We start from the raw sequence: 27,951 nt of genomic DNA, 5'->3' as shown, positions 1-27,951 counted from the left end.
ATTTCCCCAACTGCACAACAAATTTCTTCTCTTTCCATAGTTTTTTGGAGATGATTAACCAGGTCATGTGGTAAAGCGCCCGACACTACCTGGCACTAATAGGTACACAGGCAACTTGGCACCAGAGAGACAGGAAGGAAGTGGTGGTGGGTGCTTGGTGGCTGCCTGGCCGTGTTTATGAGCACACAGCAGTGCAATCCTTGGAGGACTGAGCTTAGACCCAAACACCCTCCCGGCTGGGCCCCAACCTGGGCTATAGTCAGTTCCCCAGACTCCGAACCCGCCTCTCCCTTCCCGTCTCCCACGGTGCACCCCTCAGTGTGGTGGTATGATAATTACTAATGTGTTATCACAGATAATGGAGGGGCTGAGCGCAGTTATGCTCACAAGCCCAAGTGAGGTCCACAGAGCCCGAAGGCAGCCAAAGCCATCTCAGGCCGCAGCCAGGTTGGGGGAAGCAAAAAACCCATCCCTTTAAACGACATCAGCTCCACTTGAGGCCGGTCCAGGTTAGGAGGACCTTCATGAGTGGTTCTGAGAAGACTAAACCCGGAGGCTATGTGGTCTGTGCTATCAACCTGAGAGCAACTGAGTCATGCAGTTAACCTGGACACCTGTGCAGTACCTTCTCCTGGCTGCACAGGGCTCCCAAGCACATCAGCTCAGCCTCAGCGGCGCTGAGGGTGGGTTCATGAGCTGGGCGCCCACAGCTCCATCCCAGTGCTCCACTCATGCCCACACTCATGCCGCTGGCCTGAGCTCCTGACCAACTTGACAGCCGGTCCCCTTTGCCAGAAAAGCCCTCTCACTCCACCCCCACCTGCTCATCCTCAGTCCTCTAAGGTCTGGTTCATGTGACCTCCCAAAATACCCTCCCTGGAATCTTCTTTGCAACTGCTTTTCCTCATACATGTACTCACCCATTCAGCAAATACTCGCTGAGCACTTGCTGTGTTTCAGACACCGTCCTGGGCGCTGGAGGCACCACAGTGAACTTGCTCTTAGGGAACACACATTCTAGTGGCAAGAGCCTGCAAGTAAACAGGTAAATGTATAATATGTGGATGGTGACAGACTCTGAGAACAAAAGGAAAGAGGGGGCCTGGCGCGGTGGCTCACATCTGTAATCTCAGCGCTTTGAGAGGCCGAGTTGGGAGGATCACTTGGAGATTGAAACCAGCCCAAGTAAGGCAGTGAGACCCCCTCTCTACAGAAAAATACAAAAATTAGGCAGGTGTGGTGGTGCATGCCTGTAGTCCTGGCTACTTGGGAGGCTGAAGTGGAAGGATTGCTTGAGCCCAGGAGGTCGAGGCTGCAGTGAGCTGTGATCAGACTATTGCACTCCAGCCTGGGCAACAGAGTGAGATCCTGTCTCCAAAAAAAATTTTTTTTTAAAAAAAGAGGGCTAGAATTTGGTTAGGGGACACTTTTTTTTTTTTTTTTTTTTTTTTTTTTGAGACAGAGTTTCGCTCTTGTTACCCAGGCTGGAGTGCAATGGCGCAATCTCGGCTCACCGCAACCTCCGCCTCCTGGGTTCAGGCAATTCTCCTGCCTCAGCCTCCTGAGTAGCTGGGATTACAGGCATGCGCCACCATGCCCAGCTAATTTTTTGTATTTTTAGTAGAGACGGGGTTTCACCATGTTGACCAGGATGGTCTCGATCTCTTGACCTCGTGATCCACCCTCCTCGGCCTCCCAAAGTGCTGGGATTACAGACTTGAGCCACCGCGCCCGGCCAGGGGACACTTTTAAGTAACGTACACAGGGAGGCTTCTCTCATAAGATAATAACTGAACAGAAACCTGAAGGAAGGAAGGTAGCCAGCTGTGCAAATATCAAGGGCATTCTATTCAGAGGGAACAGCAAGTGCAAAGGCCCTGCGGTGGGACCATAAAAATCCTAGAGAACAGCGAGGAGGCTGGGGTGGCCAGATTGGCATAAATGAGGAGGAGGGCAGCTGACAATGAGCCCAGGAGACAGCAGGCACCAGACCCGGCCAGCCTTAGAGAGTACGGTAAGAACTTGGGATATCCCTTGATGTAGGTTTAGAATCCAATGAAGTTTCCAAGAAGAAGGGCAACATACTCTGAATTGCATTTTGAAAGGACCCCTCTGGCTGCCATGGGCCAGAGATGGACTCAGAGGGACCAGTTAAGAGGTGGTTGCAGTAATTCAGACCTGATAAGATGCTAGCAGAGACGGTGAGCTGCTGTCAGAGTTTGGATATATTTGGAATGTGGAGCCAACAAGATTTGCTGATGAATTAGATGTGAAATGTGAGAGAAAGAGGAATCAAAGATGACCCTAAGGCCATTGGCTTGCAATACTGAAAGCATGAAGCTGCCATTTATGGAGATGGGGAAGCCAAGCAGATGGCTTAGAGAGGGTGAGGCTTGACCTTGACCTTCTGCCTCCAAGGCCATGCTCCTCCCTCACAGATGCAGCCCCCGTTATGGCATGGCATGACTTCTGCGGTGTCTTCTCGAGCCAGACATCTGCAAGTTTTATCTTTTGATTCGAGACACCTTGGACATCTCCAACTGAGATCCTCTTTCCCCTGGTCCTGTTGCCTGAATGTACTGGGAAGCAGCAGAGCTTGTCCCAGTCATGATGGTGATGAGGCAATAGCCCGGACATCCCCATGAGCAGACCAGAGCTGAGGCAAAGTCAGGCTCAATCCAGCAGGGCTGGTAGGAATGGAGGTGTGGGCATCAGGGCAGGAGGCCTCACTTGCCTGCACAGTAGAATCACAGGGGAGTTTCTGTCGGGGTCCTATTCCAGGCCAATTGCCAGAATGTGGGGGTGGGAGCCAGACATCTGTGGTTTTTAAAGTTTCCTAGTATTCAGCCAAGGTTGAGAGCAATTACCTGCCATCAGCAAGTGTGTCTGCAGTGCTTCTTGATGTTTGCTGATTCCAACTGTGCTTAGAAAGGGCCTAGGCACTGTGGGGGGAAGAAACACCCCTGTCCTTACAAATTAAGTTGAAGCAGACAGGCTGCAGGGCACTCTCCTCCTACTCAGCACTGAAATAGAATCAGACTCTCGGAAAAAACACCGAGTCCTCCTGGTCTCGCCTTATGCCTCTCCATCTCTAGCCCTGCTTTGAAGGTGAAGCATATTTCAAAGATTATTTTTACATGCAATCTGGCAAAGTCCTGCCTAGAAAGTCCCCCAAAAGGGCCCATGGTGTGTGGAATGTGGCAGAGAGGTGACAGAGTGCGGGCTGAGCCAGCGATGTCTTGCATGTACCTTTCCCAGCCATGGGCACTGGGACAGGCTGGGGTGGTGGCCAGGATCCAGAGGAGAGTGAGAGAATGGCGGTTCCCCCAGGGCAGAATGACCCACAGACAGGTCCAATTTCAATTCCAGGTGCAGGAGGCTGAGACGCAGGCTCCTGCTCCCCACATTCATGCCATTAGCAAGCCACACCACATCCTGCAGACAGACAGACATTCATTGCATAGGAGCCCCCTCCAAGTTGGCAGCGGCTGTGACCCCTCTTCAGTCATCTGCTCCTCGGACACTTTTGTGGACAGAGCCCAAATAACTTGATTAAGGTAAGACGAAATGAGAAACGTTTGCTCCTTGAAAATTGCTAACATCTGTCCTGACTAGCGAGCCACGGCTCTTTGTAACTGAGGAAAGAGACTCCCTGAGGAGTGTGGGTGTGGGGATGATGGCACTCCCTGTGCACCCATCCCCCAACCTGCCTGCCCCTGGAAGCCTGCAGGGAAGACACGCATTGCCGTAGGAGGACCTGGACCCGAGTCTTGACTCCATCAAGACTCTGTGTGCCCTTGAGGCAGGTGGTGACCTTTCTGGACTTCAGTTTCCTCTAAGGTTTGTTGGGAGGAGGGGCTAGAGGATGTGAGCACGTGCAGACGTGAGGGGTGCTTCATTTGTATTCTGGAAAGACCTCCTTCCTTCCTGTGAGCCCAGAAGGAAGTGAGTGAGGTGACCAGCACATGGCCGAAGCTGACCTTATGGAGGTGCCTCAGTGGGCGGGGACAGGTCTGGCTTCAGTTTCTGGTCAGGCAAATGAATGACTTCCAAGAACTGTGCACAGGGAGGTAGTTGGCAGGTGGACCCAGGCCTGGCTCCAGAGAGAGATCACTGTGATGCCACTTCATAGCTGAAGACATGAGGACAAGAAGCATCTGAAGATGTTACAATGACCCCATTGCCTGTCCAAGTCAGCGAGGACACAGGGAAGGAGCCAGAGATGGCGGTTCTGGCATCTCCCAGGTCTACAAGACGGTGTCACCTAACACGGCCACAGCCCCCTCACTTCTGTGCAGACTCCAGATTGGGTCCCTATCATGGATTAGTGATGGCCACAATTACTTGTCATTCTTTCATCAAGAAGTGGAATTTATTTCCCTCCCCTGGACCTGAGTTGGCCACAACAGCTTAACCAAAGGAAGGAGAGGAAGAAGTGATGCTGGGCCAGCTTCTGGCTAAGTGTTAAGAAGGCTTCTGCTCCTGCACTTTGAGGAGCCTTCAGCCTCCACGTGAGAAGCCCCCAGCTCCCTTCACCAGAAAGTCTGCATGGAGCCATCGCATAGAGAGGCCACATAGAAAGCCAAGGCCTTGAGACGACGTGGAGAGGCAGTTGTTCTGGGCCTCTGGGAGAGCATCCAGGGAACTCCAGCCCTGGGTACCTTCTGCCTGCAACCTCCCGAGAGACCCCAAGTGAGACCAGACAAGAACTGCCCAGCTGAGCCTGGTCAACCTGTGGAGCCATGGCAGGGAATAAACACTTGTGTTCCAAGCTGTTAAGTTTGGGGTGGTTTATTACAAGGCAGTGGCTCGCTGAAGACCTCCCCATTGCTGTCTTTAGGTAACTTTCTGCAGCCCTCATCTAAGAGCCAGTCCCCAGAAATCAGATGTGCCCCGCAGCAAGGTCCCTGTAGGGCGTCTCCACAGCATCCCTGTGGTGCACGTGTCTTCAGGTCACCTCTGACTTTTATGTGCCACACTATGTGCAAGTGCAGAGGACGCAGGAGGCATCAGACGGACCTCAAATTGTGAAATCCCAGGAGCCCTTCTCTCGGGGACAAGCCCTCCTGATTTGCCTTCATCCTCTTCCCTCTCCAGGGACCGCCTCTGAGTCAGTCCCTCACCTTCAGGCCTGGCTCGTGCCCACGCTCTCGGCCCAAGGTCACTCCCAGCATCAGGACAGCTTTGTCTTTGCAGCCTCTTGAATGCGGACTCGGCCTCCTCAAACCCCTGCAAGGCCTCCTGCTTCAGGGCAGCTCTGCTCTGCGGGGATGACCTGAGCCACATCTTCACCAGCACGTCCTGGCAGACCCAGCCAGCCTCCAGCCTCCCCCAGCCACTGGTACCAGGGCTCCTCCCTACCCACTCCTGACAGGAGCCCCACTCTTCCAGATCAATGGGGAGACATTAAAAATGCTCACTCCAAACCAAGTAACTCTCTCCAAAAGAGAACAGGGGCCCCTTCACTCACCTTGGCCCCCACTCCACACCTTGGCCTTGCGGGGACAAGTATGTTTTATAGATATTTTTATGAACAATTTCAGACGTATATGAAAGCACAGAGAGACGCAGAATAGACCCCCATGGGCTGTCCCCAGGGCTCATGGCCATTCTCGTTTCCTGTCACCTAGCCTCTGTCTCTGCACTCCAGGTTACTCTGAGGCAAATCCCGGCTATCACATCATTTCTTTGTAAATGTTCAGACGTGGAGCTCTAGAAGCGAGGACTCCCTTCTTCAACTGCAGGACCATTGTCCACAGCTCTGAGAATCTCCTGTGGGCTGGGCCCTGCCCCGCATGCCTCCCAGGTAAGGCCCACTGTGAAATGTGCCAGAAATGAGAGCACAGGGTGGGCCCTGTGGTGTCAGTTCCCCAGTTTTGGATGCTCCATAGAACATGGTAGGGCCAGAAGCCGGAGGAGAGTGAGAGAATCACAAACAGACACGCGGGACGAGATTCCGAAAGCCGACTGGCCTTGGACGCGGCCCAGCAGTGCTCTGTGCCCACTCTGGTCTCACTGCCTTCCCCTCCAGAGCTGCCTGGCCTGGTTTTGGTGTCTTCAGAGCTGCAGACCCCCTGCAGGTAAAAATGGCTTAGTCATTCACTGTCCCCCCAAGAATAGTGCAGATTTCAGTGAACAGCCAAGCCTAGCAGGGGCCATCTGCCTGTGGCCCCCACACCACTGTCCCTGTACTGCCCCCTCGGTGCTACCCAGAATGCCTCACTCAGAAGCATGGCGGGACTCCTGGCTTTCCCATAAATCTGAAACAGGGGCCAGAGCACGGGAAAGAAATATGAGAAACTAAAGGCTGTTTTTATTACGCAGCATTTTGAAATTGAGCTAGCTTGCAAATTCCTAAAACACAGTAATTACACCTTTACGCCATTTTGTGTCTCTCATTGTTTCTATACCAGCTCTTCTAACCTTGACGCTATGGAATTTCAAGCCAGACAACTCTTTGTTGTGGGGGGCCATTCTGAGCATTGCAGAGTCCCTAGTCGGTAACCCTGGATGCTAACAGCCGCCTTCCTTCTCCAAGCTGCGACAACCACAAATGTCTGCAGACATTGCCAAATGTCCCCTGGAAGACAAAGCTACCCTTTGGTTGACAGCGCTGATCTATACAAGAGTAAGTATTGAACTCATTTGTATCTTCATGTATTTCTATTTGTCTTCGATCCTTTCTGAAAGAGATGTTTACTGACTGTGCTAGATAAATTAGAAATGAGGGGCGACTGAGGATTTCCTCTTTAAGAGCCTCACGTTTACCTGTCAAGGGTTTTCATAAAACTTGTCAGCAGTTTTGTGGTCACAATTACTATTAAGACTTCAAATATGTATGCTATACTTAAACCAGAAGCAGCTCAACAAAATAAAAACTAAGCTAGTAATTGTGGTATATTAATGTAACTTTTTTTGTTTTTCAATTTTTTTTCTTGAGATGCAGTTTCGTTCTTGTTGCCCAGGCTGGAATGCAATGGCATGCTCTCGGCTCACTGCAACCTCCACTTCCTGGGTTCAAACTATTCTCCTGCCTCAGCCTCCCGAGGAGTTGGGATTACAGGCATGCACCACCACGGCTGGCTATTTTTGCATTTTTAGTAGAGACAGGGTTTCTCCATGTTGGTCAGGCTGGTCTTGAACTCCCGACCTCAGGTGATCCCCATGCCTTGGCCTCCCAAAGTGCTGGGATTACAGATGTGAGCTACCACACCTGGTCAATTTTTTTTTTTTTTTTTTTTTTTGCATGAGATGGTTGCTAGGGTTGAAGGTAGAAATAAGTTGACCTACTGTGATGTGTTTCCCACAGACTCTGAGAACTCAGGTCACAGTTTTACAGGACTTGACCAAAGATTTTTATCCATTTTTTGGATTTTTTTCTCATTTTGTTTTTGCCTTTTTCCATTGCACCCCTAAAAGAGGCAAAACACCCTTCACAATGTCCACATTGCAGCCAAAGCTATAATATCTGTGGGATGATTTACATCTAGCTAAAAATTTAGAAGTTTCTGGGGTGACCAGTCCTGCATTCCCCTCACTTTTGCTGATGATTTCAGGCGATGGTTTGGCTCTGTCCTGCTATCAGGAAGTTCATATGTCTTCCTTGAGCTCTCAGATGCTGGTGCTAGGGAAAGGTCCTAGGTTAATGATCACAGGCTGAGGCAGGCTGGCTGAGTAGCTACAGAGATGCTCACCATGGGCCTCAGGGCCTAGGCTCCAGGAGCTCAGGTCTCAGGCCAATGCCGTGCGGCCACGGTGCCTGCTGAGGGTGCAGCACCACAAACCCCCAGCTGCAGTGTAAGGGCTTCCTTATAGATGAATTGTCACTTTAGAAAGCAGAGAGTAGGCCCATGAGGTAATGGACTGAGAACAGGCAGTGAAGAAACAGAGCAAGGGATTTGGGAGTGTCTGTGGCCCCTTAGAGGAGGCTTCAGAGAGCTCCATGGGAGGGGGAGGCTGGAGCAGGGAGGCTGATTTGCCTCCCAAAACTGTGCCTTAGACCAAACCTCTCTCCAGCCCGAAAAGAGGCCAGGAGGGCTGGACTGCCTGTCCCCGCAACCTCTTTGGGATGGGGGTGGCAAGAATGTTCCTCTCCAGCAACACATCCAAGCCTCTCCCACGCTGTCAGCCACTCTGCTTTGAGGCTTAGCTCCAAGCCCTCCCCGGAAGGAGGAAGAAAACACTCACATCAGAGACTAAGTCCCAGCAGGCATCTCCTTAGGATGGAAGATGGAAATGTTAACCTTTTCTGCTTCCTAAGCAGGCAGTGAAAGGAAGGCTGTTGTGAAGGATGTGGAACCTGGGGACACTGTGCTTGGGGACGTGATGTGCCCTTGACCACACTGCGCAGGGCAGGGGTTTGCACAGCATTGACCCTTCTGCGCAGCAGAGGCATTCAGGGCCCTGGGTTCCCACAGGGCTGGCTGGTCAGTGCCTCGTGGGTGCCCAGCTGGGCTGGGAGTGGCCCCTCTCCCACGGTGGTAAACAAGGCTGGCCTCGGGAGGGGCTGCCCAGATGGCCCAGTACACCCAGCAGGCCAGGCCCAGCTGATTCCACTGCAGCCGTGGGGGCCTTGGGGACTTAAACAGAAGCCCGTGTCTGCTAACAGAGGGAACTTTGTTTCCTGGAGTGGGCTGCACTTTTTTCTCCTCTCCCTTCATAGAGGGACAGGGCCGTGGAGGCATGTTTATGTTATTGTTATTTCCAGCTTGGCAAAAATGTAAATGTGAGAGTTCATACTGAAGGGAAATCGACAGCATTTTCCCTGTGGATGGGCTGCGGCTGTCACCCACTGCTCAGGTCCAGGAGGGCAGCTCCCCTAGGGAGGCCAAGGGGCTGGAAGGCGAGTGCACACAGAAGTCGGAAGTAAAAAGCCACCAGCACAGGTGACCCGCCTTGCTCCGGAGGTACCTGGACACCTTCACCAGAGCAGCACTGGCCTCTCCCACTGTGCTCCAATGCTGCAATCCCAGCCTCATGCATATCCCTGGGCCTGCTCCAGTGCGAGCTGCCCATGGCCTGTCCCCTTCCCTTCTCCAGATAAGGAGTCACTCTGTTCCCGGAGCTTTCACAACATCTCATTTAATCTTCATAACAATAAATTCATCCATTCATTCATTCAACCACCTACCCAGCAATATGTATTGATGCTGGGCTCTGGGGTCAGAGAGGCAGATGGCACAGATATGGAGAGAGGAGCTTCTGGGGAAGACAGAAAGTAAACTGTCAATTACAAGAGGGATGGATGAGTGGCCGCAACAATAGTACTAACCACTAATTACCCGGACCTTGTGATGTGCTGGGCATATATAAACTCACTGGATCTTCCTAATGCTGGGGCAAAGGCCTCATTCCATCCCCACTCTAGAGAGAGCTGAGTGACTCAGCCACAGCCACACTGTTGGTAAGCGGCAGAGCTGAGGCGACAGCCCCAGGAATGCCAAAGGCTGCTTCCCCCAGAGTCAGCCCTCAGTTTTCTAAGGCCCGTGGGAGCTTGGGGGTGGAAACACACTGAACACCCCTCTGGGAGGAGGAGGCTGGAGCAGGGAGGCTGATTTGCCTCCCAAAACTGTGCCTTAGACCAAACCTCTCTCCAGCCCGAAAAGAGGCCAGGAGGGCTGGACTACCTGTCCCCACAACCTCTTTGGGATGGGGGTGGCAAGAATGTTCCTCTCCAGCAACACATCCAAGCCTCTCCCACGCTGTCAGCCACTCTGCTTTGAGGCTTAGCTCCAAGCCCTCCCCGGAAGGAGGAAGAAAACACTCACATCAGAGACTAAGTCCCAGCAGGCATCTCCTTAGGATGGAAGATGGAAATGTTAACACTGAACACCCCTCTCGGAGTATCGGGGCTGTTTGCAGAGCCCTGGCCTGCTGTGCTGGGTCAAAGGCTGGTCTTCTCTGAGTATAAGCCAGGCCTTAGAGAGAGGTTAACACTGCTGACTGGTTCCTGCCGTCCCAATGCTGTCTTGGTCACGCTGGGCCCTTTAACTCCATCCTGCTGGGGAAGAACCCTGAAGGTTCAGGTAACCAGGAAAGACCAGTCCAACTGAGTGCTTCAAGAGGTGACTTAGGCCGCATCGCCCATGTGTGGCCAGCTAGTGCCCCAGGCCTTGGCCTAGGAGGAGAGGAAGAAAGAGCTTGGACAGGGAGTTAAACAGCCTTCCCCTGGATCCTCCACCAATAAAGTTGATTAAGCTACTTGCTGCCACTAACTCAGTGGTGCAGGGAGCCGAAGGGGAAGTCAAGGCCATCAGCCTGGAGTGTGGAGCCTGGTAAACAGAGGCAGGGAACACAGGCAGAGGCAGGCAGGGAGCGTGTAGTCAAAGGAAGCAGTCAGTGATTCAGGCCAGAGCTCCCCACGTGAGAGAGTAACTGCATGTTGGAGGGGCGGAGTGTGCAGAGTGTGCATTGAACAGACATCCCATTTGAACCCAGAAGGAGAAAGCTGTTGTTTGGATCTTCTTGTTAGACAAGTGAGATTAAGAGACTGACCCCACATCTCAAAAAACCAACCATCCAGGGGCACAACCAAGAAAACATTTTCCAATACATCAATCATGGTCAACAGCTGAAAAAAGATGGAAGTGTGAAGGGACCAGAAGAGGAGCACAGGGGTTGCTGCTGCAGCCACTAATCCCCAGCCCTTCTGCCACTCACCTGGGGACAGCGCCAGGCACTGCTTGGTCCCCACGGCTTGTGTGGTCGCCCCCCTCTTCCATGCGAAGATGAGATGCATCTTCAGTTAACTTATCCTGTGGTTTGGGGCATGAAGGAGAGACAGAGCAGCTTTCTCAAAAACGGGACCCACACAAATGTCCTATTGCCTGACTGTAATGGTGAGGCCATCTGTGTGGACACGGTTGTGTGTGTGTCTAGTTTCTCTCGCTCTCTCTCTCTCTCTCTCTCTCTCTCTCTCATGCATGCAGTCTGAGACCCAGTTAAGAGCCAAGAGATGAGTCTTCATTAAGCAGACTTTTGCTTAAGCAAAAACTATACCATGGCAGGATGGGTTTTTCCACCCTCACTCAAGTTTTGCTTCTTATATCCCACCTCTGGTGGGAGAGGGGACTTTTATCATCATCATCATCATCATCATCATCATCATTATTATGTGACATCAAAGTTATGCCAAGAATGATTCATACGAGAATCTGTTTACTGCCACATCTCCACTATGGTGACGTAACCACCATCACCTTCCCCTGAATGGGGTGGGAACAAGTTGCCCAGCACAGGACATGAATCATGAATGGATCACTCAACCTGGGGCTGGAGAAAGAGAAAGGGACACCTAAGGGGAACAGGTATGAGCCCGAGGCAAACAGCGAAGATGTTTTCAGCCTCCCCATTCTGTGTCCTTTTAGGCAATGGTCGGGTCAGGCAAGGCCACAAGAGGAGACACAGGAAGGCACAGGAGAATGAAGTCCATTATACTCACAGTCTTCAGAGGGGGGTCACCACACTCCAAGCGGGGCCACAGGGGAAGCACCCGTGTTGGTCAGCAGGCAGAAGGCAGGGGCACAGGGAGAGTCTGGGCCATGGCCTTTGTTGGAGTCCCCTTGGGAAAGCCAGGGCAGGGTGAACAGCTTAAGATGGTCTAGTAGATAATTTTGAAGGGCTTTGGGCTGTCAGGGTGGTCTCCAGCTGACTAGCATCTGGCCCTGGGATGATTAGGCAGCGGAATATAGCCTTCTGGGGTGTGCAGGCCAGATGGATGAGGTATGCCATGCCCTGGGCTGGGTAGTTTGCATTTCAAAGGCACGCCCCCAGCCGGACGCGGTGGCTCATGCCTGTAATCCCAGCACTTTGGGAGGCCGAGGCGGGTGGATCACAAGGTCAACAGATCGAGACCATCCTGGTCAACATGGTGAAACCCCGTCTCTACTAAAATTACAAAAAAAAATTAACTGGGCATGGTGGCGCGTGCCTGTAATCCCAGCTACTCAGGAGGCTGAGGCAGAAGAATTGCCTGAACCCAGGAGGCGGAGGTTGCGGTGAGCCGAGATCGTGCCATTGCACTCCAGACTGGGTAACAAGAGCGAAACTCCATCTCAAAAAATAGAAAAAAAAAAAAAAAAAAAAGGCACGCCCCCTTGCTGTCTCTAAGGATTGACTAGCTCCAGAAGGCCAGTGTCTCCCCAGCCAGAAAGGGTTTTCTAAGAGGTCAAAATGCCGTAAGAAGCTGTGTGCGGTGGTGCATGCCTGGAACACCCGCTACTCAGGAGGATAAGGCAGGAGGCTTGTGTGAGCCCAGGAGTTCCAGGCTGTAGCGCACTATGTTTGTGCCTGTGAATAACCACTCCACTCCACTCTGGCAATATAGCAAGATCCCATCTCTAAAAACCAAAGTAAGTCCCCTTGACTCCAAGCATCTTTGTGATCAGCTCCAAAAAAAGAGCTGTCTCTTTCTGAAACTGGACAGCTCCTGAGGCTCCTCCAGGTGGCATGGAGCTCTGGCAGAGATAACAACCTAGGGCTGACCCTCCTGAAATCACTGGCAGAACGCAGAACTGAACCAACACCTAACACAGTCACATGGTCTAACACCCTGAGCAAGTGGGAACACTTGCTCTTCTAGTTGAGCTGCTTATGCCAAGTGAGCCTGACGTTAGGACTCCAGACAGTGTCAAAACCATGTCAGCAGTTTTGTGGGGCAGGAAAAGACAGTTGCTTTCTCTTTGCCTGTGGCCCCAGCGAGTACTCAGAGACTAGCCAAGACACCAGCACCACGAGGCTCAAGGGGCACTGCCTCTCCTGCCTCTGCCGGGTGGAGAGCAGCTGGAGGAAGCCCTTTCCCAGCCAATCACTGGTCACCATGGAGAGAGACCACAGTGACGCATCTTGCCTGCAGACACTGCCCACCAGCAGCAGGAAAGAACACGTTCTGCAAGGAGGGGCAGCAGGGCTGCCTGCAGAGGACACTCTTGTGTATTCAGTGGGTTATCCCCCAAGGCCAGGTGGGCACTGTCAAGATGGGTCTGGCAGCATTGCTCAGGACGACCCCAGGAGAGTTGACCTGCGTTGAATGGAAGTTGAATGATAAGAAACCAGCCAGTCCCGCTGGCCATCCCTTCTTCACAACCGTACCTGCCACCCGCCCTTCCCCCCTGCAGGTGACAAGGCTCTGTGGTGAAGACTGGGAAACACACCTGCTGTGGCACACCCCTTGTGTTAGTTTCAAGAAGATCACCTTCAACATCCCCACATACAATGAAATAATCTTCGGTTATAATGTAATGAAAGGAATACTAATGGCCAGAGAAAACAGTGGCAGGATTGAACTTTGTATATATAATTTTGCCAGTAAAAACTTTTTAGTAAAAGCAAAATAAATATTACAATACAAAAATTAAAAAGTCATGAATTAATCATCACCCTAATGTATTTTTTTAAGTGGGGCCGTGCACAAAGAAACATTTTCAAAAGAGTGAGCTCCAAAGCTTCAGAGACTGGCTCACACCCGGACAGGCAGAACTGAACTGAGTCCAGTTCATCGGGCGAGCCTCATTCACTTCCACCCTCCTGGTTCAGTGCGGAAATATGGAGTAGATCTGGAGTAGGAGAAACCGACTGCCCCAGAAGCAAGCGCCAACAATTCTGAATTGTCACCCTTGTAAACGGACTCTTGAAACCAGCCTGCAACTGACTCTGCTTATATCCTGCATAATTGGAGGTGTTCCAGATTAACCTCCATGTAGAAGGCAATGTTTATTAGCACATAAATAATAAAATGTGCACTCTTTAGGCTTGGACATATTTCACCAAAAGGCAACACTAATAGCACCAACTGTTTAGGACTTAGACTAATAAATGGTTTGGGGGAAGGAGTAAGTACTTTATCACGGACATTGCTTAGAATAACCAGCATATAGTGATAATAAAAAGCTGGCCACCCTGTAGTCAGTTTTATTACTGTTTTTAACGATGCTGCACATAAGGCACTCCTTTACTGCCTGCACGCAGGGTAGGCTGTTCCCACCACCTACTCTTGGTATGCCACTGTGTCCTTGTCCCCAAGTGTCATCAAATCAGCTGAAGTGCATTGACACTTACTGTTAGAAACGATATCATTATTGTTGCCTGACTTGCAGAGAAGTCAGTCATTGTCAGAAAGAATCTACCGCAAGAAGCTCTTTCCTCCGGAATGGCCCTACAAAAGGAAGAGGGGAGATATCTTTAAAAGGAAATAGCAACAGGTTTGATGATCACTTAAGAACTGGAGGTTTCTGCATGACAAAATACAGCAACCACCAAATTTTAAGTCAAGCAAGTTAGGAAAATTATTTTCCATATATATGACAGGCCAAGTGTACTTGGATTGAATACACTTAAGCCAGGTGACCAACAACAGCAAATCCATTGATGTCCCAATAGGTGTATGACAAAGGACATGGGCAGAAAATTCACAGATGAGACATAAAGGAACAATCATTTCCTTGTAGCCAGACTGTGAAACAAACAAAACAAAATAAAAAGGAGCAATCATAAGGAAAAATGTTTTCTTCTCAGGCACTCAACCAATGCCCCTTAAAAGCGGAATGTCATTTTTTATCTCTCATGGTTCCAGTTATACGAGGGTGTAGTGAGATGAGCTCCTCTCACACTCCGTTGCCAGAAGAATAAATATGGGAATAATATTCATCCTCCATCTGTTACAGGACAAGTCTTTTTCCAGTTTGCTCTTTCACATTTGTTGCTGCGTATAGCACTGGGCCACTGCATTCTGAGGATTTAGACATCCTTTCTGAGGGAAATTGAGGCTCCTCCTGAAGCTGCAACAAGAGCATCCCGGGCTCCAGCCTGAGCAGGGCTGAGAGTGTCTGCATGGGTTTGAAATCAGAGGGTCTTTCTGAACATGCCTTTCCTGTGTTCCACCAACCATTGGCAAAAGGGCTGTGTCCCATGGGGTGTGGATAACGTGCACATCAGAAGCATCCCCGCCTGATTCTCAGTCTGCTGGTGGTTCCATTCTGCCAGCCAGGCAGGGCCTTTTCCTGGAAACTTATAAATGTCACATTTTATGTAAACAGGGAGTTCCACTAGAGCCTTTCATCATCGCAACACATAAAAGACGCATTATCTAAGAAATTCCTGAAATTGCAGCCTTAGGACAAAGGGCCCAGCTCTGTGCCACAGGCTCGTAGCCTGGGTGGTTGATTGCATCTTACGTTTTAAAATCGCTCAGCAATCGAGTAGGTAAAAAAAGTATCTTGGAAAATCCTACAAAACCATCAGGTGTTTTGGTCTACAAGGAGTAGGGAAGTAAGAAACACTACCGTCAGGATTCGGGGCCCCACAATGGGCTGCGCAGCTCACTTCTGTTCAAAGGAGTTTCATTTTACCTGCTCCTGGATACACAGAAACCTCAGTACAAGATTCCTAAGGAGCAGACTGGGGAGGATTATCATGTTTCAAACCCAGAGCTGACCTCCCTCTCACAGCGGCTTCAGCAATTCCTTCTGCGGGTGGGACATTAGCTGAAGGGCCTCTATTACCACAGAACTCAGACAGATGTAGGTGGGCAAGAGGAATACACTAGGACCAGAGGCTCCTGAAAATGGTTTGCTTTGGGAGAAACCATTTGCCGTATAAATTGAAAGTCTCTGGTCTCTGAAAGCTTTTAAGATTTTTCTACGTATCATTGTCATTATGAAATTGTAAGAGGATATATTTGGGTTTGAATCTTTTTTTTTCATTGTTCATGCTCAACTCTCAACAGGCTCTTTTATTCTAAAGATATATTGACTTTCTTCAGTTTGGGAGTATTTTTTACATTATTTTTGGGTAAGACACTGGGGGTGGTGGCTCATGCCTGTCATCCCAGCACTTTGGGAGGCTGAGGTGGGAGGATCAGTTAAAGGGAACAGTTCAAGACCAGCTTGGTCAACACAGTGAGACCCCATCTCTATAAAAAAAAATTAGAAATAGTTTGAAATTATGACAATAATTAACAGTAATAATAAATTCCTTAAATAATAATTTTTAAAGCCCTTTACATGTAAAGCTAAAGCCCACCATTCCCACCCCATCCATACCCAACCTTACCTAAGGGAACCACTATTATGAGTTTGGAATATAAATGCACAGTGTGCACGCGCGCGCGCGCACACACACACACACACATTTAAGAGATAAAGCCGGGCGCAGTGGATCATGCCTGTAATCCCAGCACTTTGGGAGGCCAAGAGGGGTGGATCACGAGGTCGGGAGTTCCAGACCATCCTGGCCAAGGTGGTGAAACCCCGTCTCTACTAAAAATACAAAAATTAACTGGTCATGGTGGCACGTGCCTGTAATCCCAGCTACTCGGGAGGCTGAGGCAGGAGAATCGCTTGAACCCAGGAGGCGGAGGTTGCAGTGAGCAAACATTGCACCACTGCACTCCAGTCTGGCAACAGAATGAGACTCTGTCTAAAAAAATAAAGAGAGAGAGAGAGATATTAATTTGAAGAGTTTTTGTCCTTCCTTCTTTTCATTCATCCTTTTTTCCTTCTTCTTTTTTAGGAATGGGGTCTTGCTATGTTGTCCAGGATGGACACAAACTCCTGGGTTCAGGAGATTCTCCTGCCTTAGCCTCTGAATAGCTCGAACTACAGCTGTCACCTCACCCAGCATTTTGGGAGGTGCAGAGGGAGGGCTTTTTGTGTCTTTTAAGGACTTCCCTACCCCAAAGTCAAAAACCACATATTTGCCTATGTTTCTTTAAAATATTTTGTGGCTTTGTTTTGGACATTAAGCCTTTCAACAAGTGGGAATGTACATTCGTGAATAATGCAAGATGGAAATTCTATACCATTTTCTTCTCTGTGAATAACCAATTGGCCCAGCTGTGCTTACTGATCCATCTATCCCCACATACTGGAGTGCCATTTTGTCACACACCAAACACCCATGTGTATATTGGTCTGTTCCATGGTCTGAATGTTTATGTCCCCCAGAATTCATACACTGAAACCTAATCCCCAGTGTCATGATATTAGCAGGTACGGTGCTTGGGAGGTAACTAGGCCATGAGGGTGGAGCCCTTAAGAATGGGATTAGTGCCCTTATAAAAGGGACTCCAGAGTGCTCCGGTTTCCTTTCCACTATGTGAGGACACAGTGAGAAGGCATCATCTATGAAGCAGAGAGTGCAAGTCCTCAGCCAGCACTGAACCTGCTGATGCCTCAACCTTGGAGTTCCCAGGCTCCAGAACTGTGAGAAACAATTCTTATAGACAGTTCTTCTAAATTGTTATTTATATGCCATCCAGGCTATGGTATGTTGTTACAGCAGCACAAACAGACTAAGACAGTCTAATTCTTGAGTTTATTCTGTCCCTCTGATCTACTTGCCTATTCTATAGCAATGTCACAATTTCCATTTCTATAACTTTAAAATATATCCTATTTGGTTGAGATAAAAGCCCCTCTTCTGATTCTTTTGGCTATTTCTTTTTAAAACATGGATGATATATGCCCAGAGTACAAAACTCACAAAGCATGGCATAGAGTCACCCTCTTTCTTTCACTGCTGTTCCCCAGCCATCCAGTTTTCCTCCCCAGAGAAAATCTCTTCCATTTTTTTCCAGGAATATCCTAGGCATATATCAGCATACAGTTATGTAATTATTCAGTGTGTATTTTTAAAATCCTTCCTATCAGTATGTAAAAAGCTGCCTCATTCTTGTATATTCCACTGTATGAAAACTGTGTAATTTATTTATCCAGTCCCCTATTGTGGACACTAAGCTTGTTTCTCAGATTTTACTTTTCAAAATAATGTTTCGGGAAGTATGCATGCACATACCTTCTACACATGTGAACATATCTGTCTAATAACTTCTCAGACGTGTGACTGTAGTTGAAGAGCACTTACATGTGTTTTTAATTCTGATAACAATGGTAGAGGTTCCACCAATTTATATTCTTACCTTAGATGTGTAAACATGCTTCCCCACATCCCTGAAAACACAACACGCTGTCAAAGTTTTTGGTTTGATACTACATAGATGGAAAATGGCATCTCATTGTCTGTACTTGCATTTATGTTATTATGAGCAGGTCAGGCATTTTCTCATACGTTTAAGGACCATTCATACTTCCTTTTCTTGTCCTTTGTTCTTTTTCTTTGACAGGTTGGTCTTTTTATTTTTGACTTGACTTGAATATAACAATATAACATTGTTATATTCAATAATTTAATTTCTGTTGCAAATATTTTCCCCATCCTTTCTCCATCAAAGCATCATTTCTCTTTTGACTTTGTTTATAGTGATATTTTTGTCTGATTGCTATGCAGAATTATTTTATTTGTATTAATAAATTTATTAATCTTCTCTATGGCTTCTGAGTTTTGTGTAACAGTTATTTTTAACTGTCTTAAATTTTATGCTTTCCTAATTTCGTTTTATAAGGTTAAATCTTGAATCTAACTGCAATTTGTTCATAGGAGAAGTGAAGCAGGGAACCAGTTTTCAGTCTTGGTCAGCCTGGGCTGCTGTAACAGAATACCATAGAGTGAGCAGCTTAAATAATAACCACGTATTTCTCACAGGGCTCAAGTCCGGGAAGCCCAGGACCAAGGTGCCAGCAGATTCTGTGTCTGGAAAGGGTCCTCATTCTGGCTTGCAGATTACCATCTTCTCAATGTATTCTCACAAGGAGAAAAGAGCAGAGAGAGGGGGAGGAAGCAGGCTCTCTGCTGTCTCTTCTTATAAGGACACTAATTCCATTCGTGAGGGCCCCACCCTCATGACCTAATCACCTCCCAAGGACCTTACCTCTAATACCATTACATTGGGGGGTTAAGATTTCAACATGTGAATTTGGGAAGGGCAGACACAAACATTCAGTCCGTAGCACTTTCCCAAATGGCTCTCCAGAGTATAAACATTAGTTTTAACAGCCTACCTCCCTTCATGAGCATGCAATGCTATCTTATCATGTATTTGCATATGTGTTTGTGTCTGTTTCTGGACTCTCCATTCTGATCCATTGATTTGTAGGTTTATTCATGCCCAGTACAATATTGCTTCAATTGCTGTGGCTTTAAAGATGGTTTTCAGTTCTGATAGAGCTATTTCCTGAGTCCCCACCGTGCTCCCCAGCCCCATCAGGTGTCTCTGTCTTTTTCAGAAAAGTCCTGGCTGTGCTTGCATGTCCACTTTTCTGTGGACTTTTAGTCACAAACATTTCTTATTGGTATTTTTTATTAGGATTGTATTAAATTTATGGATTCCCTTATGGAAAATTGCCATCTTTATGATATTTAATCATCCCTAGACAGAAATAGATTATGTATTTACATCTTTTCCAAGGCTTTTTTTGGTTTATCTCAACAACATTTTAAAGTCCTCTTCATTTAGATCTTGTGTGTCTTGTCACTTGAGTATTTTGTCATTGTGTTGTCATAAACAGGTTCCTTTTTTCCATTATAACTGGTTATTATTTGTATATAGAAGAGCAAGTTATTTTGCATCTTGATTTTGTGTTCAGCAACTTTATGAATTTCCCTTGTTATAAGAAATTACTCCTCAGCTTATTTTCTTGGGTTTTTCAGATATAAAATAACCTAATAATAATTATAAATGTCTCTCTCTCTTTACAATTTTTTTTTTTTTTTGGTCTACATGTATGATTTGATACTTCCAGAATAACATCAAACAATAGAAACTTCCTCCTGCTATTTCTGTTAGAATGGTTCTCATTTTCTCCTACTTTGGGCACAATGGCAACTCTGAAATATCTGTATTTGTTTTATTAACCACTTATTTGTTTAAAATGATTTGCCTGTTCCTAGTTTATAAAACACTTTTAGTCAAATATGTTTATTAAATTTTGCCAAATGCCCTATCAGCAACTATGAAGGTAATCATGTGAATATCTATACTCATCATTTTCTAATATTGAAATATCTTTCCATTGTTGGCATAACATCCTCCTGATCATACTGATTTATTTTTCCAACATACTGTTGGACTCCATTAGCTAATAATTTAATTTAAACTTTGCACAACATTAATAAGTAAAATTGCAACCTTTTTTATTTTACTCCTTTTATGATATTTCAGTGTCAGTGTTTTGTTGAATTGGATGTGTTTTCTTTTCTAGGGACATTGCATGTATCTTCCTTAAAAGTTTTGATAGAATTCTGCTGTGAAGCCATCTTTGGTCAGGTGTCTTGTTGAGGTGGAGGAGGCATGGTGGGAAGGTGGGAGGCCAGGAGTAGAGAGGATAGAAACAAAAAATATGTGTTTTCTCCCCACTCAAAAGAGGTTGGCAACTACAGAGGTTCTTATAATTCAGTCCCTCTCTTCCATCTGCCTCACCCTCAGAATGTCTCCTGCAAAGATGGTTTACCTAAGATTCTGTCTTTCAGCACAGCCTCTCCTAGAGGAGACAGGTCTCGGGAAGCTATTGCCCTTGGTCCTGATACTCTGTTCTCATGGTTTTGATGCAGGATAGGTTCTTGGCTTCACTCAGGGAGGAATTCAAGAGCTATCTGGTGGTAGAGGGCAGTTTTATTGAGGCAAACAGGGTTACAGTTCCGTGACTGCTCCTTCAGAGCAGGGCTACTCAAGAGGCAGTGTGCTGAGAGTAGCAGCCAGGGCAACAATGAGACCTACTTTCATAATATGGTAATTAAGGCTCAGGCTATTCAGAATTAGCTAGAAAATGGATGGTAAGTTCCAGGTGCTGCCAGTGGCAAGGGGTGGTAACTTCTGGGTGTTGCCATGGCAATGGTAAACCGGCATGGCGCTGGTGGGCGTGTCTTAAAGAGCCATGCTTTTGGCACCTCTTCCCAGCTTTGTCCAGACTTCAACCTGGGTCGGAGTTCGCCTGCCTCCTACCTCAGTCTCAGGTAAGTTTTTGTTGATTTGGGTCCCAGTGCACCTCTCACTTTGCAGAACCTCTCTGCTGAATGGAGCGGATTGCTGCAGTCACAACACATTCAGCATCCTCACCCCACATTGTTGACCTTTTCTTCACTGGGCAGCCCTTCCTCAAATGTGGTGCTGGGCCTCAGATGTTTCCTAGTTTAATCAAAGATTGAGTTTCCATTTCTGTTTCTTATTCTCTTTGTTGTTTGGGGCCTCGTATTGAGAAGAAAGATTCAACGAACCTCTACTCTGACATCTGAGAACTGGAAACTAGCCTCCCTTTGACTTTGAATGTTCTCACACATTCTCTTTTCCTTAGGAAGTCAAGGGTCTGTTTTACAAATAGCATGAAAAAAATTCTATTGGCGTAAGGATATCTTTTGTTGAAGTTATAAATTACTTAAGTCTTCACATCCATGAATATATTAATACTATATACCATTCCTTCATTTCCTCCTCTCCCTTCTCCCCCATTGGATCTCCTATGGGTATAGAAAGTCCTAAATCTGTCAAACAGATTCCTCAACTATATACTTTATTTTATTTTTCCTTTTGCCTCTCCTTCTGGGAAACCTCTTTTGCTCATCAAAATTGAGAGAGCTTTAAAAGCTGATGTTGTTTGGACCCACCCTCAGAAAGTCTCATTAATTTATATAGTATGCAACCTAGACACTGGGAGCTTTAACATCTCCCCAGGTGATTCCAATATGAAATAAAATTTGAAAACCACTCCTCCAGCTCACTAATTCAATCTTTAGCTCTTTCCATTTAGCTCATTAATTGAGGTTTGTGTGTATATGTGTGTCTTTTTCTTTCTTTCTTTTTCTTTTTTCTTTTTTCTTTTTTTTTTTTGCAAAACTGAATTCCAGAAGAGAACTTGCGTATGAATTAGGTGAGGGCCTGAAGGAAAGGGAGGACTCAGGGATGACACCCAAGTCTCTGGCTTGAGCCACTGGGTGGATGATAATGACTTCCCAGGATGGGAAAGACCAAGGTCAGGTGGGAGATTAGTTTGGGGAGGGAAATCAAGAGTTCTGTTTTGGACAAGTGTGAATTGTCCGTGAGACAGCTAAGAAAAGATGACAAAAATGCAATCCCGTTTGGGCATGGTGGCTCACACCTATAATCCCAGCATTTTGAGACGCTGAGGCGAGTGGATTGTCTGAGCTCAGGAGTTTGAGACCAGCCTGGGGAAAACAGTGAAAGCTGTGTCTACTAAAAATACAAAAAATTAGCCAGGCATGGCGGCATGTGCCTGTAATCCCAGCTGCTTGGGAGGCTGAGGCAGGAGAATCGCTTGAACCTGGGAGAGGGTGGTTGCAGTGAGCCAAGATTTCACCATTGTACTCCAGAGCACTGTGGCTACAGAGCAAGACTCCATCTCAAAAGAAATGCAATCTCAGCACCTAAAGAAGTACAGTATGGAGTTACTAACCATGAAAAGAAGAAAGTCATGAGTCCATACTGATCATCAACAGAGGAGTAAACAGATGGGTGGGGAGAAGGAGGGTCTTACTTCCAGCACAAGACCAAGGGTTGACAGGTCAGTGTGGAGGGAGTGTCGGATGGACTTGGAAAAGCACCAAGTCCCAGCCATCTTAGTAAAGGTTGGGTCAGGGACAAATCATCAGTAGATGCTAAATCTAGAGGTAAATTTTGATGAGAAACAGGATCAGACCACATGTTATTTACAAGGAAGAGGGAGGGAAGAACCAGTGATTATACAGGGGAGAAATCAAACAGCACCTTGACAAGGTGATCAAAATTACCATCACCAATGAGGCATGGGCAGATGCTGTGTGCCTCCAGATGTGATGCCCTGAGAAGGACACACCTAACCGAGTCGTATTCCAGCAGGGCACAAGCAACCTGACCCTAATCTTGTGAAAACGTCAGGCAAAACCAAAAGGAGGAAGTCCTATTTAAAATTTCTTTTTAAATGAGAGGGATCTGTAGTTTTCAAAAATGTCAATGTACAGTGTAATATAAATTTAAAACATTAATAAGGATATTTTTGTCAGTTTTATGAAGGTATTGAAAGTAAGCAGCTCTAAGATGGTCAAGTCGATGGGTTTAGTACAGATTTGAATCCTAGCTCTGATTTTTACTAATGGTGATGTCAAGCAAATTCCTTACCCTCTGTATGTTTCAGTTTCCCTGTATGCAAAATGAGAATAATAATAGTTCCGACTTCATGGGGTGGGGGCAGGGACTATCAGGATTCAATAAAATTGTACTCAGGTTTTTTAAAAATGTCAATGTCATGAACGACAAAGAAAGGCTGTGGAAGTATTCCAGATTAGAGGCCAAAGAGACATCACAATTAAATGCAATATCTGATTCTAGACTAGATCTTGTACTAGAGTCTTTTAAATAAGCCGTAAAGGATATTTTTGGGTTAACTGACAAAATTGCATTGTGAATCATAGACAAGATAAAGCATGGCTCAGAAATCACTACTGAAGAACATATCCATATAACCAAATACCACCTGTTCCCCAAACAGCTATTGAAATAAAAAAATTAAAAGTTCAACAAAAAAGAGATGAAGCATGGAAGAAATGTTAAATTTTCTGAAGTTGATAACTTCACTGTGTTAGGTAAGAGAAAACCTTTTATCCCTAAGAAAACTGACATGTTTAGAAGTAAAGGACCATGACTTCAAATGGTTCTGGGAAAAAAATGTACTCACTCACACATACACACACACACACACACACACACACACACGATGCATAACGTTACACATTATATATGTGTGTGTTATTGAAAGGACCATACAGAGAGGGAGAAAAAAATAAAGCAAATGGAGTAAATGTTAACTGTGGGTAAATCTGGGTAAAGCATATACAGGTGTTTTCTGTGCTATCTTTATTTTTGTAAGCTTTGTATAAATTTGAAAAAATTTATTTTGAAAAAGATTGTTTTTGTTTTTTGGGACAGTGTCTTGCTATGTTGTCCAGGCTGGTTTCTAACTCCTGGGCTTAGTCAGTTCTGCCTTAGCCTCCTGAGTAGCTGAGAACACACACATGGGCTACTACATCCAGCTAAAAAGGTTTTTTGTTGTTTTGTTTTTAATGCAATTGAGTATGCAAGTCTGAAGCTTCAAGGATAGAACTAGACTACAGATAAATGCAGGAGTCATCGAGACATAGTGTTTAAAGCTGTGAGAATGGAGGAGCTCATCAAGAATATCGAAGATGAAAAAGGGGTCAGGACTGGGGAACAGGGATGTCGAGAGATCAGGCAGAGAGAGCGAAGTCAGCCAAGAAGACAAAGCAGAGCCACTAGTGAGTTGGAAGAAAACCAAAGGGTTGAGTGTCACGGAAATGAAGAAAAGACAAGGTTTCGAGAAGTGGAAAACTATCACAAATATTGCTAACAGGTTGCCTAAGATATAGACAGTGATATGACCACCGGACACTGGACTTAGCAAGGGGGAGGTCATGAGACACTTTCATAAGAAGAGTTTCAATGGAATCATGGTAGAAGAATCCAGATCGTAGTGGTTCCCAGAGTCAACACAGGCCAAAGTAGTACGAACCTGAATACCTCAGAAGAAACGTGGCAATGAAGGGAAATGAGAAACGGAGTCCACTTTCTACACCACTCCAGTGCCGTCCTCCACTGATCCTCCAGTAACTTCCTCAATTTTTGGGTCTGATGTTCTTCCAGCAGTTGTGACTTTAAAAAAAATAATAAAACAAGGTCTTACTCTCTTGCCCAGGCTTATCTCAAATTTCTCGGCTCAAGCAGTCCTCCCACCTTAGCTTCCTGAGTGGCTGAGACCACAGACATGTGCCACCATGCCTGGCGAGTTTGGATTTATTGTTATTATTATTTAATTTATAAAGAAAAGAGGTGTAATTGACTCACAGTTCCACATGGCTGGGCAGACCTCAGGAAACTTACAATCATGACAAAAGGCATCTCTCCACAGGGCAGCAAGAGAGAGAATGAATGCCTTACCTTTTGGCAGTTTTTCTGTAATTTCTGTGGCATCCTGGGTGGAAGGAGAAGTAAACAAGTGTCTTCAGTCTACCATCTGAAACCGCAAATCTACATGACTTTACGTCCACTATTGTCATTTAATCCTCACCACAATCTTTTTTTCAGTTGCGTTAAAAAGTAGCATTCTCTTTATTATTCATTTATCAAACCTTCTTAAACATTGAAATGCATTCGTGGTTATGCTCATGTTCTTTAGCAATATTATTTCTTCCCTTTTGCCCCTCATTTCCTAAATTGTTTTAATGGGTTCATCTCTAAAAATAAAGATCGTTGGATCTTTTTTAACACTACTTGCTTTTTATTATCCCATTATCAAGGCCAATGTAGATTTTTGTTTTGTTTTACATGTGAAATGGATGTCAAAAATGGAGAATCCGTACATTTTAAGATAGCGTGAGAAAAGCCCTAAGCAAGCATTTCAAAGCAATGGCAGGCCATTACATTTTTGAAAAATAAGTATCATTGGTACTTAAAGGTTGTACTGGATTCCAGAAGCATTTTCTTATATTGGACATTATTCATAATGGCAAATATAGTTCATTTCCACAGTATTGATTTCCGATACGCAGTTTCTTTCTTTTTCTTTCTTTCTTTCTTTCTTTTCTTTGAGGGTTCAATTTGACTGTTTCAGACTTAAATCTTGAATTTCAGTCAGTGACTCAATCTTTAACATTACAATCGACAGTAGACTTGAAAATCAAATTGTTTCAAAAGGAGCAATGATAGCAAGAGAAAGCTCTTGGCATTTTAAGGAAGTACATATACATAGAAATAAAAGTAAATCAAAATGCTTAACTTTGTACATGTTAGAAATATCCAATGTGCCACGAACACAACTGCCCTCACCACAATCTTCTGATGAAAATGTCATCACCCCCGTCTGAAAGCTGAGAAGCCTGAGGTCGGGAAGGGTAAAGTGGCCAACACACAGCGAATCACTGATACTTTAGGTGTCACACCCACATTTGTTCGCCTTCAATGCTCACACCCTTTCACCTCAGCATCCTGGACAGAATATGGAATACAACATGCTCAGTGGGATGGGTAAGCAATAGAAATTTAAGGTTAAAAAACAAAAAACCTATGCCTCATACTCTTGAGTAATTCTATTATCTTCTATTTTTTCTATTTCTCTTAGTTTGGTATTTTCTCTTGAATACGACAGCTTTGTTCAGCTATGCTCAGAAAACAAGAAATGGAATCAGATCGTGGGAAGATTATGGAGCCAAACAGACCTGGGTTTGAGTCCCAGTCCCAGTGGGGCCCTGACAAAGCCCTGATATTTCCACCTGTAAAATGGGGTTAAGGTTAATGTGGGCATTAGTGCTAAAATGTGGAAAGTCCTTGGCATTCAGGAGATATTCTTCAAATCAAGACCTTCCCCAGAAAACATCTTCCTGGTCAATATCCCCATTGCAGGATGCCACTTGGTTTTTAATATGCAAACTTCAAAAATATAAGTATCTCTCTCAACAACGTTTTTTGGCCAGAATTTATCTAAGGCAAATGTATATTTATATCCCTAAAACACAACACTACATTTTAAACAAAACAATGTGTCTATAAAGTCTTGAGAAACATTGCAATTGCACTTAACACCAGAATCACACCTGGAAGGTTGTGTAAAGCATGGTGAACATCAGCAAAGGGGATGAGGGTTTTCCAAGCTGCTGGTGCTGAGAGGCATCACAGTGTCACCTCATACAGAGCAGCCATTAACAACCATAGTGTTTTAAGCTACGTTTTAAGTATTTCACTTCCCTTTTTTTTTTTTTTTTTTTGAGACAATCTCACTCTATCGCCCAGGCTGGAGTGCTCAATCTTGGCTCACTGCAACCTCTGTCTCCTGGGTTCAAGCAATTCTCCTGCCTCAGCCTCCCAAGTAACTGGAATTATAGCCATGCACCACCACACCAGGCTAATTTTAGTATTTTTGGTAGTGACGGGGTTTCACCATGTTGGCCAGGCTGGTCTCGAACTTCTGACTTCAAGTGGCCTGCCTACGTCAACCTCCCAAAGTGCTGGAATTATAGGCATGAGCCACCGTACCCAGCTTAGTATTTTACATCCTAATGTGATAGTTTATTACATATATAGATGTTTCACTATGTCTAATTACATTTGGGAAGCTGATTGGTGGATGTGTGCCTTATAACTTTTTCCATTTATAATAACAGAGAAGTTATAGTAACAGGAACAATAGATCCCAATGTACAGCAATTCTTTACTTGAAATTTTCTGAGAATAGACCTGTTTTCAACAGACATACACACATATATATACACACACACACACACAATTACTAAGGTGATAAATGAGTTAACTAATTTGATTGTGGTCATCATTTCACAATGTATATGTACATCAAATCATCACATTGTACATGTTGAATTTTATTGTATAGATTCAATTGTATATATTGAATCTATAATCTATACAATTATACTTCAATAAAGCTGAAAAAATAAAATAACAGGAATTGTTTACTAATTGATGTGTTTACACAGAACATCTAATATTCAGGAACAGGTGACTGAGCTAAAGTGTCTGCCACCCTCAGCAGAGGTGAGTCTGGTACATTAGCATTGAAAGGCCATTTCCAAGGAGGAGCAGAGTCTGATGCCCTGTAGTCAGTTCCTATCAATTAATGCCTTGTAGGGGACTACTGTCATCTGTTTGGTCACCAGAAACCTGTGTTGCCTTCTATGTTTGTGCCCCTGCAATGTGACCTGTCACTATAGCAATCAGAAGTGCCAGACATTGGCTTCTCCAGCCCCTGTGGCAGGTAGGCAAGGTAAGTGGCCTGGCTCTGTCCCTTACAAAAAGCAGCAGGTCTCCCTGCACAGCATGTGTCCTGGCAACGAGCAGTGATGATCATGGTGGCAGAGAACATCCAGTTTCTAGGGGCAGGGGCTCTGTTTCCAGCCAGCACCCAGGATTGGAGTGTTGGCAGTGGGCCCTTTAGCAAAGCAAATATGTCTTCCCCAGCCAGGTTCAGTGGCAGAAATTAGGGTGCTCTACCTGGTTGTGCAACTTCCAAACCACGTGCCCCAGGGCTCAAGGGACACTGTGAGCCA

General features: G+C 46.0%; 1 protein-coding gene across 1 annotated transcript in view; it reads left to right on the top strand.

The window, feature by feature from the left end:
* Positions 1–25,159, top strand: part of VWA8 (von Willebrand factor A domain containing 8) — a 421,567-nt gene extending 396,408 nt beyond the window's left edge. The window contains exons 49-52 of the mRNA XM_012476777.2: positions 3,370–3,557; positions 5,651–5,806; positions 6,414–6,628; positions 23,370–25,159. The gene's annotated coding sequence lies outside the window, so the exon portion shown is untranslated. The remainder of the gene's footprint in view (positions 1–3,369; positions 3,558–5,650; positions 5,807–6,413; positions 6,629–23,369) is intronic.
* The last annotated feature ends 2,792 nt before the right edge of the window (positions 25,160–27,951 follow it).

The sequence above is a fragment of the Aotus nancymaae genome, unplaced genomic scaffold (genome assembly GCF_030222135.1).
Source record: "Aotus nancymaae isolate 86718 unplaced genomic scaffold, 86718_ANA_hifiasm-v0.15.2.pri h1tg000043l, whole genome shotgun sequence".
NCBI classification, from domain to species: Eukaryota; Metazoa; Chordata; class Mammalia; order Primates; family Aotidae; genus Aotus; species Aotus nancymaae.
Note: the sequence above shows the minus strand (reverse complement) of the source record. Positions and strands in the feature narration are given on the sequence as shown.